The following is a 14,914-nucleotide window of genomic DNA, read 5'->3' on the forward strand; positions in this document are numbered from 1 at the left end:
GCTTTCCAACAGGCCATCTGACTGTGGCCATGTGCTCAACAGTAAACACAAGTGAACGGGTATGCTTACAGTTCCGGACGTGAACATGTGGGCTGTATGATGGCGGATGGTCTGCAAGCATTGCATGTCTTAGTTGTCAAATTCAGATTTCTAGCAATCTGAATGAGGGTTCATGCTGACTGTTTTTTGCAACAGGGTGCTCGAGTGCCAAGTCACAGGGGTGTATTATTGCACACACAAATGCACCCATTGAGAGAGACCATAGAGCCTGCAGTGGCACAAGTCGTGAGGGAAGACTTCCTGATGAGTAGGCATGAATATCCATGCCGCTGCTTAAAAGCATCGGCACAGGCCAATACAGTAAATGGAAGTCAAGGGAATAATAAAGCCAGCTTTGTCTTGTCTACTTTGAACTCTGGAGGAGGTGTCTGGGCCTCTTGTTTGAGCTGAAATGCTTTTGGAAAAATTTCAGAAAGGGAAATCTCTAATCTTAAGAAAATCCTTTCATCATATAAATGCAGTGTCGTACAAGGAAGCATATTTTATGGGTATCTCATGTCCTCATTCACTTTTTAATGACTTATTTATCAGCAAGATTGCAGGGTGTTTACATTTCTACCCAACTTGGCATTATGATGTTTCATTTGGGATTCATTGAGTCTGAGTTGGTTTAATGAATCGTTAAGCGGTAAGTCACCAAAGTAAACAACTCAGCATGTGTCTTTTATACCAGAGATCTTGTTAGGCCTGAGCGTGTGCTCTCCCCAACCTCTTACTGTGGTCCAGACAAACAGGCACCAGTGCTGCTCAGAAAGAGAGTGCCAAGGGATTTGTTTCTTACTTTTTCAATTTCTGGAATAATCTGTCATCCATCCACATCCGCCTTGGAGAGAAATATGGAAATAGGCAATATTAGAAGTAAACAAATCTCTGCAGGTCCTGGTGACTTAAAGCTGCAAATTGCTCTGCGCTGCCCTTGGCAAATGGGCTCCTTTTGCATCAAAGCTACAGTAGCAGTGGGAGCCACAATGGGTTCAACAAATTAAATTATCATTCCCAACGCTTGAGCACGTCCACACTCGGCATGAATTTGTTGCCCCTGTCTGCCTTTCCTGTTTTCATTTATTCTTCTGCAGTCTTTATGTGGCTGTGGGGTTTGGCATAAGAATATGGGTGAAGCTGTGGCTATAGGTTCCCCTACAGGGATATATTCTGCAGAGATTATAAAAAATATTTAAAAAGTGTAAATGTGCTCATCCTGAATTCTTCAACAACCCACCACTGATTGGGAAGGACTTGAGTATATATGTGGGATTTGTATTAACTGATTGCTATCCAAAATACATGGGTCTTGATGTATTGAAAACACAATTGTAGTAGTACATTAAATATAGCTTGTATGTTATTATCACAATATTACTACACTGTAATATTGTAATAATAAAACCAATATAAACCCACAAGGGAATTTTTCTTAATGGCGCATGGGGTATAATGCAGACAGAGGGCTTCTCGTAATTGGTCAGTGAGTAAGAGACAAACTGTACATTACGCTAATGCACAGTAAACTGTGCACTGCTGTTCAGTAAACTGAAGAGGGGGACCATTTCACATAGTCTTTTTGAGAGAACTAGCAAGACCCACTCTGATTTTAGATAAAGACGATGACTATGACTTTCCCGTTGTCAGTAAGTCCCTGCTATATGAGGCATCTAGATTCTGGCAAGACTTGTTTGATCACGATCATCCAATAATCCATCTTGTCAGGCTGGTGGGTTTAGATCAATCAGCATGCTGTGAGAACTGACACAACAATAAGTGCTTCACTCCACTGCCTGCTAAATCATTTCACTGTGTTGCTAAGGGACATGAATTCACTGTGGCTAATTCCTGGGCACAAATAATAATTTTTAATTTGCTTGTCTTGAACACGCAGGAATGAGCTTGAAAAAAGTCATTTTTGTCCAAAAGTATTGAGACTCTAAACCCCCCCCCCCCCCACCAGCTTTACTGACTGTAGAAATGCAGAATAAGACAATTGTTACAACTCACGGGGATAAGCTTTAGATCTCAGTGAGAAACTGTAAAACCAGAAATACTAATAGAAGCACAGGAAGAAATAAATTGTTCTAATCATGCTAATTCTGGTGTCAATGGGTTTTAGGAGTGATGCTAATGTATGGGTAGCGAATCAATACTGGGTGGCTGATCCACTGTCTTTGATTCATCAGAGCTATTCTGACAAACATCGATTGAGCTCCTGTTGGTTTCTGTTTCCCAGGGATTACTCCGAGTATTATAATGAGTGTGAATTGATTTATAAATGCCAGTGATTGGCTGGTGTCTCACAAACCTGTCCGCAAAGGCATCGCTTTATCTTTTACAGTAAGAAGTACCTGCCTTACTTGCAGCATTCACTGATTCGCATTGAGTCTCAATAGTCATTTTGGCCTTGTGTGCTTGACAGGTATATTTTTGTCTGACATTTCATAATAACTTTTGCCAGTTGTGAAAAGGTCCACTTAAGTATTGAGGTGAGGGATCATTGGAGTCTTCAGCAAACTTGAACTTAAGCATACTACACATTCACACACGTCCACCCACGCACTCAATCGCTCAGTTTTGATTGTCTGAGGTTCTCCTTTAAAGCTGAAGAAAAATACAGAAATTAAGCGGTGTATAGAGAAGAGGACTCTTTGGTCTGACTCTATCAAACTTCTGCAACCCAAGTTGAAGATAACAGCCATCGCGCACACATTAGAAAAGTCTCTGCTAATAGCCCCACTTCAAAACTCCTCTGCTCAGATCTCACCTGCAGCTTATTCACACAGTCTTCTCAGAAGACGAGAATAATGAACACAGAAAAGCCTAACATCGAGAGGCTGGTTGTGAATAGAAAAAGGAGGAGTGATCTGGTGATGCTGTTTTCTGTGAGTCGGGTTAATGCTTTGGTGTACAGTTATTATTCTCGTTAGAGGCTGTCCACTTGCCTATTCTGCTGTTGTGGCAGAGATTAGAGTTGTTTCTCTTTGACCGTTTCTGCACTGAGGGAGGCGGGGAGAGAAAGATAGAGAAGGAGTTTCAAGCTGACAGAACACTTGGCAGCATAAACATGGGACCTGTGTTCTGCGCTATGACCTTGTTTGCTGACGTGTCAGACCTATTTTTCCACTCCAGAAAAAATGCTCGATTGCCACAAGGCAATGGGAGTACTCGTTTTGCTGCTAATCGCTTTGCTCCTCTGGGTCTCTGTGTTGTTGTAAGGATGTTTGTGCATGAGAGTAAAAGCCAGGATTGTTATTAGAGACGCTACTAAATGGGCTCCCCCACTCTCATGAACACTGCTGGTCCAAATATAGATTTACATAACAATAACAGCAAAATCGCACTGTTACAATCACAAAAAGGTTTCTTCCTGTTAAAAGAAAGTTTTTCCTTTCCACTGTGTCACCACATGCTTGCTTTAGAGGGTCATCTGATTGTTGAGGTTTTTCTTTCTAATGCATATGTTTCCTCTTATAATATAAAGTAAGTTGAGGCAACTGTTGTTGTGATTTTGTGCTATATTAATATTAATAATTGAAATTGAAAGTATTGCATTCAATGTTTTGTTTTATAAAGGCTCATTTTGGCTCAGTTTGAATCCTGATACATGAAGTAATTTGTGTCACACTAAAAAGCTAATTACACTGGAGTGAATGTGCATGTTGTTTTCACATTGCAGCTAAATTGAATATTCAGTTAAGTGGTAAATAATAAACAGCTAATATGGTAAAAAGTTATCGAATGTCAACATTACTGGTTTCAGATGTTATATTGCTAAGTCCTGTATCATATTAATTTCAATTAAATAAATGACTCATTTTTGTAGCATTTTGGAGTTATTGTATGAAGAAACAGCAGGTACAGTAACCTCACGGCTGACTTGAACCAAATGTGTAGCCAACTGGCCACTTAACCACAACGTCAGCTGGTTAAAAATCACATTTTAGCCCATTTTCTCCATTTATTGTGTCCCAGATTTTTGTTATTTGGAATATATATAATGAAGAAAGAATTGGAATTTGAATAAGAAGTGTTATAGGTATGTATTTATCTAAGGTTAATTTAAAAAGTTATCAAATCGTATCACTTGATCACCTCTTCACATTATAGTTCAAACCAAGTTTCTGGCCTTGTTATACAACTGTATTTATGTATAATAAAACGTAATCCTATATGACTACTTTATCTTAAAAGGGCTTCTCTTATGAATTCCAAATATACACAGTGTACTGCTGATGTTATTGCTGCTGTTATACAAATAAACGACACTCACTCTATTACAAAGATGCTGTATGAAAATAAGCTACCATGTCATTTCTTTTCATTTATGTCCGTCTAACTTTTCCTTCACATGACACCCAAAGTTTATCACGTGTGCTCGAAAAGTTATTTTCCAGGCATATTTCTTTCTGTCTTCTTGCATTTAGCCACACACGTTGCATTGTATGCATTTTGCTCAGTGAGCATGAAAATTGCTCCATTTAATGAAGCCCTACTATGTTTACTCAAGATTCAACACTTCTTGGAGTACCAAGAACAACTCGCCAAGCCTTCCTGTAAGGAGGTGGTGCAGGAAGAGAACGACAGATATCCCTTTAGATTTCTGATTTGCCCTACGTATTGTTACATTATAATGCTGCAGGGCGTGACTGACTGCATGTCCAGTCCTAAAAAGAGCAGTATTGTGTTTGTGACATACATCAGTCACTTGAATGCCACTGTTGACCTATATATGAAGGCCTGGGTCAAAGGAGAGACAGGCTGGCCAGAGCACAGAGGAGATATCCTGTTTAATGAACCTTAATGTGGCATGCGTCAGACTGTGGCACACAAATATAACCAAGAGGAAGACACAATTTGTGCGCTACTTTGGTGAAAACTGAGCATAAACAGTTGTGTGTCTTGCATTGTTTCTGATTGTATAATCCAGACCAATGCACTGTGCGTTCTCTGGCTTCATTCAAAGCCAGTGAACGCACTTACTAATTAGATTCATGTACATTTTGACAGTAGAAGACAGAAAAACATGGACCAGCTCCTCGAAGGGGGAAGGGGAACGATGCAGAAGATTTAGTGCAACTCTAAGTCCTATTATCTATGCCTTGATGACTCCTCTGGTGCAATAATCAATACAGGCTGACTGGCACCAGGGACCAGGGTCCACTACAGGAAGAGGATATCTTCAAACCATCCATTATGGATGAGAGAAGAAGTGAAGGGATGGAGAAAACAGGAGATGATAGATGTGGATTGGGCTAAAGGAGAGGGAGAAGAATATGGAAAACAGGATGAGGAAGCGGGAAAAAGAGAAAGTAAACAACATGAGGAAGAGCTCATTCAGAGTGGGTGAGTGGATGAGGCATAAGGTGGAGCCACTGAATGTGCCATGGCTTCTGTTTATTTTTTTATTTCTTTGCTGCACTTGCTCCCTCTGTGAGGCTGGTTCATGCTGTTCTTCCAGTGTGACTGTAAAGTTTATGTCCAGCTGTGGGAATGGACGCAGCCCTCACAGGTATCAAAATTAAATTGTCTTCTTCCCTCCCTCCCACAGCATGCCACCACCTTTGCAGCAAACATTTTGTTTGTAACAACTGTTCTTTCTTCCCCCCTCACAGCTGCATCCTCCCCCGTGGTACATGCTCTAGTCTTCCTCCTCTTTCTTCCTTGTTGTGGTAATTTTGTCCTTCTTGCTGTGGCTGCCGTACCTTCTGGCCACACACACCAATATCAGCCCGAAATATCACTGCAAAAACACTCCACAAACAGCCCCTCCTCTCCCGCATCCTCCTCCTTTTCCACTGTGATGTGAGGTCACAGCTGGGGAGCCCTTTGATTTGAAAGCTCAGTGTACATTTGTGTATGCGATGGAGGGGGCTTCTGCGCTGCTGAGTGCCTGTGATAGAAGGGGTCCAGGATGCCATGACAGCGGTTGCTAGCCAGCACTAGCAGTTTATCCTCAGGCAGGAATATATACAGCCGGCTTCACTGCTGCCAACTCAAGCTAACGGGACTGTACCTGCAAGCGTGTTGGGGTCTCTGTGTGCCTCAGAGCTGTGCGCTCTAGAACAGAGGTGGGTGGCAGAGTAGGCTCAGTGTTTGGTTTGTGTGTATACTGTGTGGTGGAGCCAGAGGAGTGCTTAGAGTTAGGAAGTTTTGCTGGCTTTTTTTTTTTTTTTTTTTGCTTATTGCAACTTATGTTTGTGTGTGTGTGTGAGAGAGGGAGCATGTAGCACTGCTGAGCTCTGCTGGCTCTGGGATTCTGTCCTCTGCAGAGGGAATAGCTCATTATCTGCCTCTCAGAATGAAGCATCCTACCTAACACTGCAGTGCTGCACACTGAAAGGATAAACCTATTGAAGCGTTGTATGTGTGTGTGTGCATGTGTATGTGTGGGACTGTACAGGAGTTTGTAAGTTGGTATAAGGAAAGTGGTTGTGTATCCAGCACCCACAGTGTCTGTGTCCTTTTCTGCACACTGTCTCCTTCTTTTGTATATTTATATTTGTTAGTTCAGCACAGATGATTTTCTGGGGCTTGTCTTATTTACATTTCTTACTTAAGGCATTACTTTTCTTATGCATCTTTGGGCTAATATTACAATAAATATTCATTGCTTTATTTCTTTTTTACTGTGTGTGTATGACTGTTACATCATATTGCATTATATGAAACGTGCTTGATATATTCATATTAAGGCTATATCTTTGATATGCTGGGTCTTGGTATGCCTATTAAATCAACAGCCACCTCAAAATATGTATTGTATATGTATTTTGCCCTTGATATGCATTGTTCTAAACACATTATTGTATTTAAACAAAGTTCTAACTGCTTCATAGCTTGCATGGTCCCGTGGTAAGAGTCCACCATCTAGCTCAATTTCTGCATCTTTGTGTGGCACACCTGCATGTGCATATGGTTTTCTAATCAGTGGGTTAAGGTACTACAGTAGAAATCTTTTCAAGCAGCCAAACATTCAACATTCATCCAATCATTAAAAACATAAGAAACCCATTTCTGTTTTTCTGTTGTTTTTTGCTATGCTGTAGTTAAATGAGGGCAGGAATAACATGATTTCATTCACTGGTCTGGATTTAACAATATTTCTGTCAAAATCTGACTTCTGAGGTTGCTTCCTGATTGGTTATCAGGCTGCTGCTGAAAATGATTTAAACTACATAAATACATAATCCTGATGAAGCAAATTTGTAGTATTTTTGGGTGTAGGATTATAGTTCTGTTAGATATGTTAACCTTTAGTGTTAGGAACCCCCTCGCCACACACCTTGAGTGTGTCAACCGTTTGCTGTAACATTTCGTCAGCTGTGCAGAGGTGAAAATGCATCAGGGCGCCGTACTTCAAACTACTCGTTCATCGTGGCTGTTTAGAAAGACACCTTTCATTTCCAGACAGACTTCAAAACTAGTTCTGAGATGCCATAACTCAGCTCATAAAGTCACAGTCTACAGGAAAAAAAAAAGGTATATATCTATGATAATGTATATGTAGATAGATAGATAGTGTCTGTCTCACACAGATCCAGATTTTAAAATATATATATATACTACTACTACTACTACTACTACTACTACTACTACTACTACTAATAACAATAATAATAATAATAATAATAATAATAATAATTTCATTTTCTATCCAGCAATCGGAGTAATCCAACTCTTTGCCTGACAAACAAACGCAACAAGAGCTGAACATCTTTTCCAAGGAACCTTACTTATCTAAACTCTCGACACTACTCACATTAACATGCACACAAAAGCTCTTTCGGGCAGAGTGGGCCCAAGTAGTCCCTTCTCCTAAGTCAAAACCTGGGCAGTTCATTGTGCTTCTGTTCTCTTTGAATGACTCAAAGAGAACAGAAGCAAAAGTACTAAAAGGTTTTTAAGGAGGAACCATATCTGAGTAATCAGGAGTAATTTACGTTGGCTTCAGTTTAAGCATTTGAGAGACTGTATTGTTGCCGGTTCTTATATCCATAAAGCACGAACAGCAGCAGTGGAACTCTGTTACCATTATCTTAGTTTAATACACCAAATCTCAGTCTGTCTCTCCCATGAACTCCTCCTACACAGTCAGGAGTTGAGCAACCAGACTTGGCAAACTGTTACATCTTAGTCTCATCGAGGGTCTTTTCAGTATCTGATATTATGACATCAACATGTTGCCTAGCAACCGTCTCCCAGAGGGCTAAAATGACCAGTTTTTATTTTAGCATTTATGCTCCCATAAAACCTTATAAAAACACTGTATCAGTGTAATTCAGTTCAGTTTATCAATTCATCACAGTTTAGTTCAATTCTATTTTTCCAGTTCAGTTTTGATATATATTAATGTGCAAGACTTGAATATGCCTTTACTTAAATGCTTTTTATGATGCCATCACATTGCCAGGCAACCAGCTAACAACTGACTAAAAGGACATTTATATAGGACAGCAGGACCTGAGCAATTTCCAAACCTGATTTATGCATTTGTGCAAGGTGCATGCACGGGTAAGTGACAGTCATGTTAAGAGAAAAGTTACGCAATCCTCCTTTACTATATGGGTGCATATTCAACAGAACAAAAGTTTGCATATCACCTTTTAACTGTATACTTAACTAGGGTGGACAGTGTCTGGCTGATGAGTGTAATCGTACACTTATCTTTCAGAGAGTAGATGTTTGATGTTCACATTACATTTTTGCTGTATATCTGCACGCAATCTGTCAAACGAGCTCAGATCAAACAATACTGTAGCATGGACTATTGGACTATTATAGGTTTATTTATGTACGTATTAGGCCAATAAACTCAGTTTCACAGACCTGTTCTTGACAAGTAGTACACAAACGAATACTTCACTTCTTACTGAATAATACAGTGTTGATTAAACACATATTGTGCCTTATTTCGAAGCCCGTTCATCAGCACGCACATGCACAAATATCAAAGCCAAAGAAGGACGAAAGGATGTTTGTGGGAATAAAATCAGTTAAACATTGCTTGCAGCTCAAAGTGGGAATCACATGGATAAACCCAATAAAAAAATGTTCATTGAGCCCTACTTCTCTGTATGAGGTTTCTGCAGTAGTACAAAAATGACACTGTTCACAAGACAAATGAACAGTGTCACCTGTGTCTTTCTTTTTTCTCTCTTCCATGCGTCCATTCTGCTCATTGTGTTGCTGGCATGCATCACCACATCAAACCATCAAACATGTTCATAGAGATGGATAAATCAGGGCAGTGACTTTTATGACAGCTGGATGTCGTCCTCCAGTGCAAAATACTTTAATCTAGTGGATGTTATCAACATATTATTTTAAGATAGTAGAGTTGAGTGATTTATTGATTTGCACAAATATCCAGTGTGCATGATCTGCGACCATAAAGTGCAGATAACTACTAATTGCGGCAGATGATTTTTAATTTCACTGCTGATGATCACACATTAGAATCAGTTTGATTTATTCAAAAGAAATCCACCTTCATGTGCATGAAGTGTGATATTGGATTTTACTGTTTAAGCTTTCCGTACACAAGAAAATCTGTTATTTGTTTTTTCAGGCTTCAGTCATTGTGTGTAAATTGTGGGTGTGGCTCTTTGTGTTTTAAACTGCCACAGCAATCACTCAACAGTATGTTCTGCAATAGTGAAAAACAAATAATAGGTCACAAAAAGGAAGATGATATGAGCAATGCAACATTACCCCCTCCCTAATCTATTCAGGAGGGAGTAACATTGCACTATTAGTTGTCCAATTAGCTGCCAGGTTTTCTGAAAATAATGCACAGCAAACCATCCGATATCTGAGAAATATATCTACCTAAACAAATGTAGACACAAATACCTGTAAATGCGCAAATTTGTCCATTCTGGTCAGAGTAGTGTTGTTAAATGGCATAAACTGAATATACTGCATCTCTAATAGCATGTACAGAAGGTGGGGAATGATCCTCTTTTATTCCCGTCACCGGCGGGGTTCTGCTGAGTCAGAAGTCTTGGGTAAATCGTGCTGAAAGAAAAAGCAGAATCCAGCCAGACACAAGGCTTATGCTTTGCCACTGCATTCTGTGCTCTGCTCCACATGCTCTCCTTCTGAGAGATTTGCATTGGTTTTGATTAGTCAGGGAGCTCATGATTTAAGACCAGATGTAAAGTGCTTGCTAAAAGTAAGAAGGTGTACTTTACACCTCTTTGCACAATTCTCCTGACTTTTTCAGGGACCGTCTGCTTCATCTTAATGGATGTCATTAGACTGGGTTTGGTCTCAAGCATCATCTGGAGCTCTCTTGAACTGCTCCATTTGCTATGATGATTTGAAGGATTAGTGCAGACATTTGTACCATCGATACCTGATTTCATTGGGTACATTCTACTGTAAGTGCATTTCCAACACTAAAATACATTTCTCCTGTTGCTTGCTCTCTTATTTTCCATAATAACCTATGAAAGTTTAATGAACCCCATATTTAAGGTGACTTATTGAAAGATTCGAGGCCTCTGTGTGATTTTAATGAAATTCAATAAGGTTAATCAGTCCATTACTCAGAGTTTTGTTGTCCCACTGCAAAGCTTTATTTTTTTCCTTTTAGCATTTTCATACAATGCATCTAGTTGCTGTGGTGATACAGACTGAAAGCTTCCTCAGATGAATTTATTATGTGAGCCTCACGAGGCTAAACCTTTCTTAAACCTTCTGGTATCCCCTCGACCAAATCCCTGCTCTGTAACACTTGCTCAGCATCTTCCTGGTTACTGCAACCCAAAGGCAGTGTGTGAGCGTTTGTATAACACTGCTGCCTCCTGTCCCCTAAATAGAATAGATTGCACTTAAAAACCTTATACCCCCCACAGGCTGAGTGAAAAACTCACAGCCGGGAAGAGCTGAATAATATATCATCCTTTTGCAGTTTGCTCATGAGTAGCTCCACTGAAGAGGTTTGCAAAAGGCACATTACTTATTTTAGCTTTTCTTTCTTTCCCCTCCAGGACGCGGTAAAGTGGTCCCTAAACTTTTAAAGTTATTATTTTAGTTACAGGAGAAAAGTGCTGACATTTTTATGTACTAAGGACATAATAAAGCGGTTAGTATTTACAGTAAGAGAAATGTATAGATAGATATAGATATGTTCTGTTTATCCAGCAGTTATACATCCAGCTTTACTTCTCCATTGCAGTTATTTTTCACAAATATAAGACGATTTAAAATGATACACACGTTCCACATTCCTAGTGTATAATCACGATGTCCTTTTTATATCTGTTTCCAAAGTAAACACACATCAGATAACATCAGATAATTATTTTACTTATATTGCATCTGGTTTGTAAAGATCAGTTTGAAAGATAAAGCACAGTGACAGGTTCAATCATTTATTCGTAGTTTTACATTTTGGAGGTCAGATGACTCCCAGTTTACATTTGTGCGATGCTTAATAACTTTACCAACTGGAGGAATTATAAGTAAGAATGAATCTTGTGGCTAGTGTAGGTAAAAGAAAGCTAAGAACACTTAATCCTTTCCCAAGTGATTGCTTTCTTGTGTTTTCTTTTTAACGTGTGGAGATTAGTTCAAAGAATTCAAAGAATAGCCAAATTGTTGTTGCCATTCTGCTACATATATAAATATATATATTAGAAATCTGCTTTGGATTGGGAGAATTACATCAAGTTTACAGCAAACATGCAACAACACACCTTCATGTCTTATCTCCACTGTGCTGGTCCTGCGTCTCTGAGTGAAGCCTGTGTTTTATTGATTTCTTTTCTACCTTTACTTTCTCTCTGACAGTAAAGAGGGGGTGATTATGACAGCGCTGATGATATGTGTGGCTTCCTGCCAGGCTAATGATGGAGCAAAGTCGACGAGTGAATGTTGTATCAATTTGTATTTCTCTGTGTCTGTGTGTGGGTGTTTCAACACGTATCTGTGAGTGGGACCAGAGGGCTTAAGAGATTAAACCACAGCCAGGCCACAGTGAGAAGAGAAGACCCCTCTGTGAAGCGTTCTCACTGCAGGGAGGCTTCTTCTCATTGGCGTCCCATTTGCATGGCTCCCTGTCCTGCTCGGGGAATTGGCCTTTTCTTTTCTTATCGTCCCTCCCTCCTCCTTTGCACCTTGGAGAGAGAGTGCTTCCATCCAGCAGGATTGCTTGTTTCTGAGGCAGACAATAGAGCAAAGTATTTAGGACACTTGGCAGGCATGTTGGAGGGGATGGGGACATGGGCCGCTAAGTAGCTCATCTCGTCACATAGCCACTGGCATGATAGCACTCGGCAGCAAGGTAAGCACTGAGCAAAGTCACACACACACACACACACACACACACACACACACACACACACACACACACACACACACACTATGCCCTAATTGTTTTTCTGTGTGTCTTTTACAACTCTTACAGAGTGCTGATGGGTTTCCACTAATAGGTAACCCCCTGCTTGTCTTCACTATAATGCAATTAAACGGGGTATTTGTGGCTTATTTAATGATTATATTTAAACATTCCCTTTGTCTGGTTAATCTCTGGTCTAATGTTAGACCCACACATTCTAATAAGAGGATGAATGAGAACTTAAATTAATCTTCTTATTGTTCTATAACCATTTATTGTCTATAGCCAATGAAGAAAAGAAAAATCCTCTGAGACTTCTCTTTGTGCAATTTGAAGGCATTGATTGTTTTTCTTCATATACTTTAGGATACCGCTTCCTTATCAAGTGTAAGTAACACTCTGTGGCCAGGTAATTACAGTTATTTACTACAGTATATTTCCATTAGTAAATGGGGACCGAGACATGTAGCTTGTAAAGAATGTCAGCGCTCTCCCATAGAAACAGCTTAGCCAACATCTTTATTGGACAGATGTGGCATGAAGTAATTAAGTGGAGCACTCTTTTCTTGATGGAAAGCACGTCTCCTCTGACCTTTTGCCTTTCTTGACATAATTTATCATACATGATGTGGCACACTTTCCATACTTGGAAAGACACATCTGAAAGCTTTCACCCCGTGCATTACCCTACTGTACCGAGGGACAAATCACACTCTGCCGTGGCTGTTGCATTGAAAGGTCATTGCTCTTCTGGATCACAGTTAATTACATTAACATAAAAATAATCTCCAAAGTTTTTTTGGGTAATGGTGACGTCTAAGTGCCAGGCAGGAGATGTCAATCTTATTCATTCATTCATATTCTGTTATGTTATATGAAGGCGACTAACAAATACGACACCATACTTTTTTTGTAATAGTTTTCACTGTGTCTTCTTTCCCCCTTTCAAAAATAGAAGAAGGTCAGAAAAATCAGGTCACTGTGAGGTTGTGGGTTCATGGTTCCACCGTTCAGGAGCAGCATTAGATGCTGGCTGCTAAGTACGAGTGGTCTGTCAGTGACAGCTGCTTCATCAAAAATAAAAGTTGTTATTGTTCTAATGACTCGAGTCACTTTTCCCTTCCATTTGCATGAATTTACAGACGCTCCTTAATTTGAGGTTAATGCAGTTCATACAGCGGGCCAGCTCCAGTGTTCGTGGGTTCAAGACTGTAGTCATTGATATTCAGGTCAGCTGAGGTTGCTGAGCCTGTGTGGCCAAAGGGGGGTTGGAGGAGGTAGTGGTGTTGGGGGACATTGTGTTGACTGCAGGGGTTAAGATAAATAGTTTACATTAGCATGACAGATTCTGTTGGGCGAGAGAGCGCGGAAGCGAGAGGACAGACAAGAGAGCCAGTCATAACCATATCATCTGAAGCTGGATTACATTATTCTGAGGCTAAAATAACATTATTCAGAGTGCTCTCTCTCTGTCTGTCTGTCTCTCACACATACACTAAATTGAATGGAAACATGATTTCAAACTTGCAAAAAGAACACCCCTGCGGGCTGTACTGTTGTTCATAATTAGATGATGTTGAATCTGAATGCATCATTTTCTTTATCAGTGAATAATCAGACAAACAGTTAACGCACATTGTTAGCTTAATTGCTAAAACGCAGGAACAAGATAAACATGGTGTCAGCTGCTGAAAAGAAGCTTTTAGACGTCCTTGCTCTTTACACTCCTACACTGCTGAAAGGAAGGAGTCTCTATTCTGGCTGTGGGAGAAATCAAGCTGTTACAATCTGAAAAATAAAGTTATTTTTTCCATCAAGTGCCGAACCATTTCCTGCTTAACAACAGGGGGTCCATGCTTCACAAAACACAGAGATAGCAGCTTTTTTTTTCTTCTTCTGCAGGTGTAGTTGTGTGTGCGCCTTGGGGCTTACTGTTTTATCTGCTGTATAATAGGCTTGGATAGCCCTTGTCTGTGTGCTGTACTTAACTGAATCATTCTGTTAGGCACCTCAGAGACAGGAACATCTTTACCTGTAGCCAAGGTCCTATTTTCCACACAGATACAATATATGAAGTGCGTCTTTCTGTGTCGGGGTTGACGAGACAAATGGGCTGTCTATGGCTTAGTTGAAATCTAAATCAATGATTTCGTCATAAATAATTCATTGGCTAGACTAATGCATCATCGCTGGTCTGTGGTGAAATTGTACCGATTCAGCATAACAAACAAATGGACTACAGCTGGTGTGTGATTTTGCTCAAGATTTTATGATCTTACCAGGGATGAAAAGATTAAATGATGTTCTTGTCTTTCTTGCTTTCTCTTTCTTGTCTGAATTTTGATGGGAAAACATTTATTCATTTATTTAAGTGGGCCACCAGTAAAAGTAAATGTAATTTTGTATGTTTATGTATAAAACCTCTAATCCTAACCCCATGACTTCATTAAACTAAAATAGAAAAACACACATCTCCATGGGCTCTGGATAAATTGAGCTAAAGAGACTAAATAGCAGTGCCCC

The 14,914-nt window shown here is 39.9% G+C and overlaps 1 protein-coding gene across 2 annotated transcripts in view; it reads left to right on the plus strand.

Moving 5' to 3' along the window:
* Positions 1-14,914, plus strand: part of cntn1a (contactin 1a) — a 61,172-nt gene that overhangs the window by 11,341 nt on the left and 34,917 nt on the right. The window contains exon 1 of one of the 2 annotated variants that reach the window (XM_085282688.1): positions 12,100-12,337. The exons of the other annotated variant lie outside the window; for it this stretch is intronic. The gene's annotated coding sequence lies outside the window, so the exon portion shown is untranslated. Of the gene's footprint in view, positions 1-12,099; positions 12,338-14,914 lie in introns of those variants that run through there. 2 annotated transcript variants of the gene reach the window in all.

This window comes from Mchenga conophoros, linkage group LG7 (genome assembly GCF_057382185.1).
Source record: "Mchenga conophoros isolate Kocher_MC1m ecotype Shallow Benthic linkage group LG7, M_conophoros_male_GT1.1, whole genome shotgun sequence".
In the NCBI taxonomy this organism is placed as follows: domain Eukaryota; kingdom Metazoa; phylum Chordata; class Actinopteri; order Cichliformes; family Cichlidae; genus Mchenga; species Mchenga conophoros.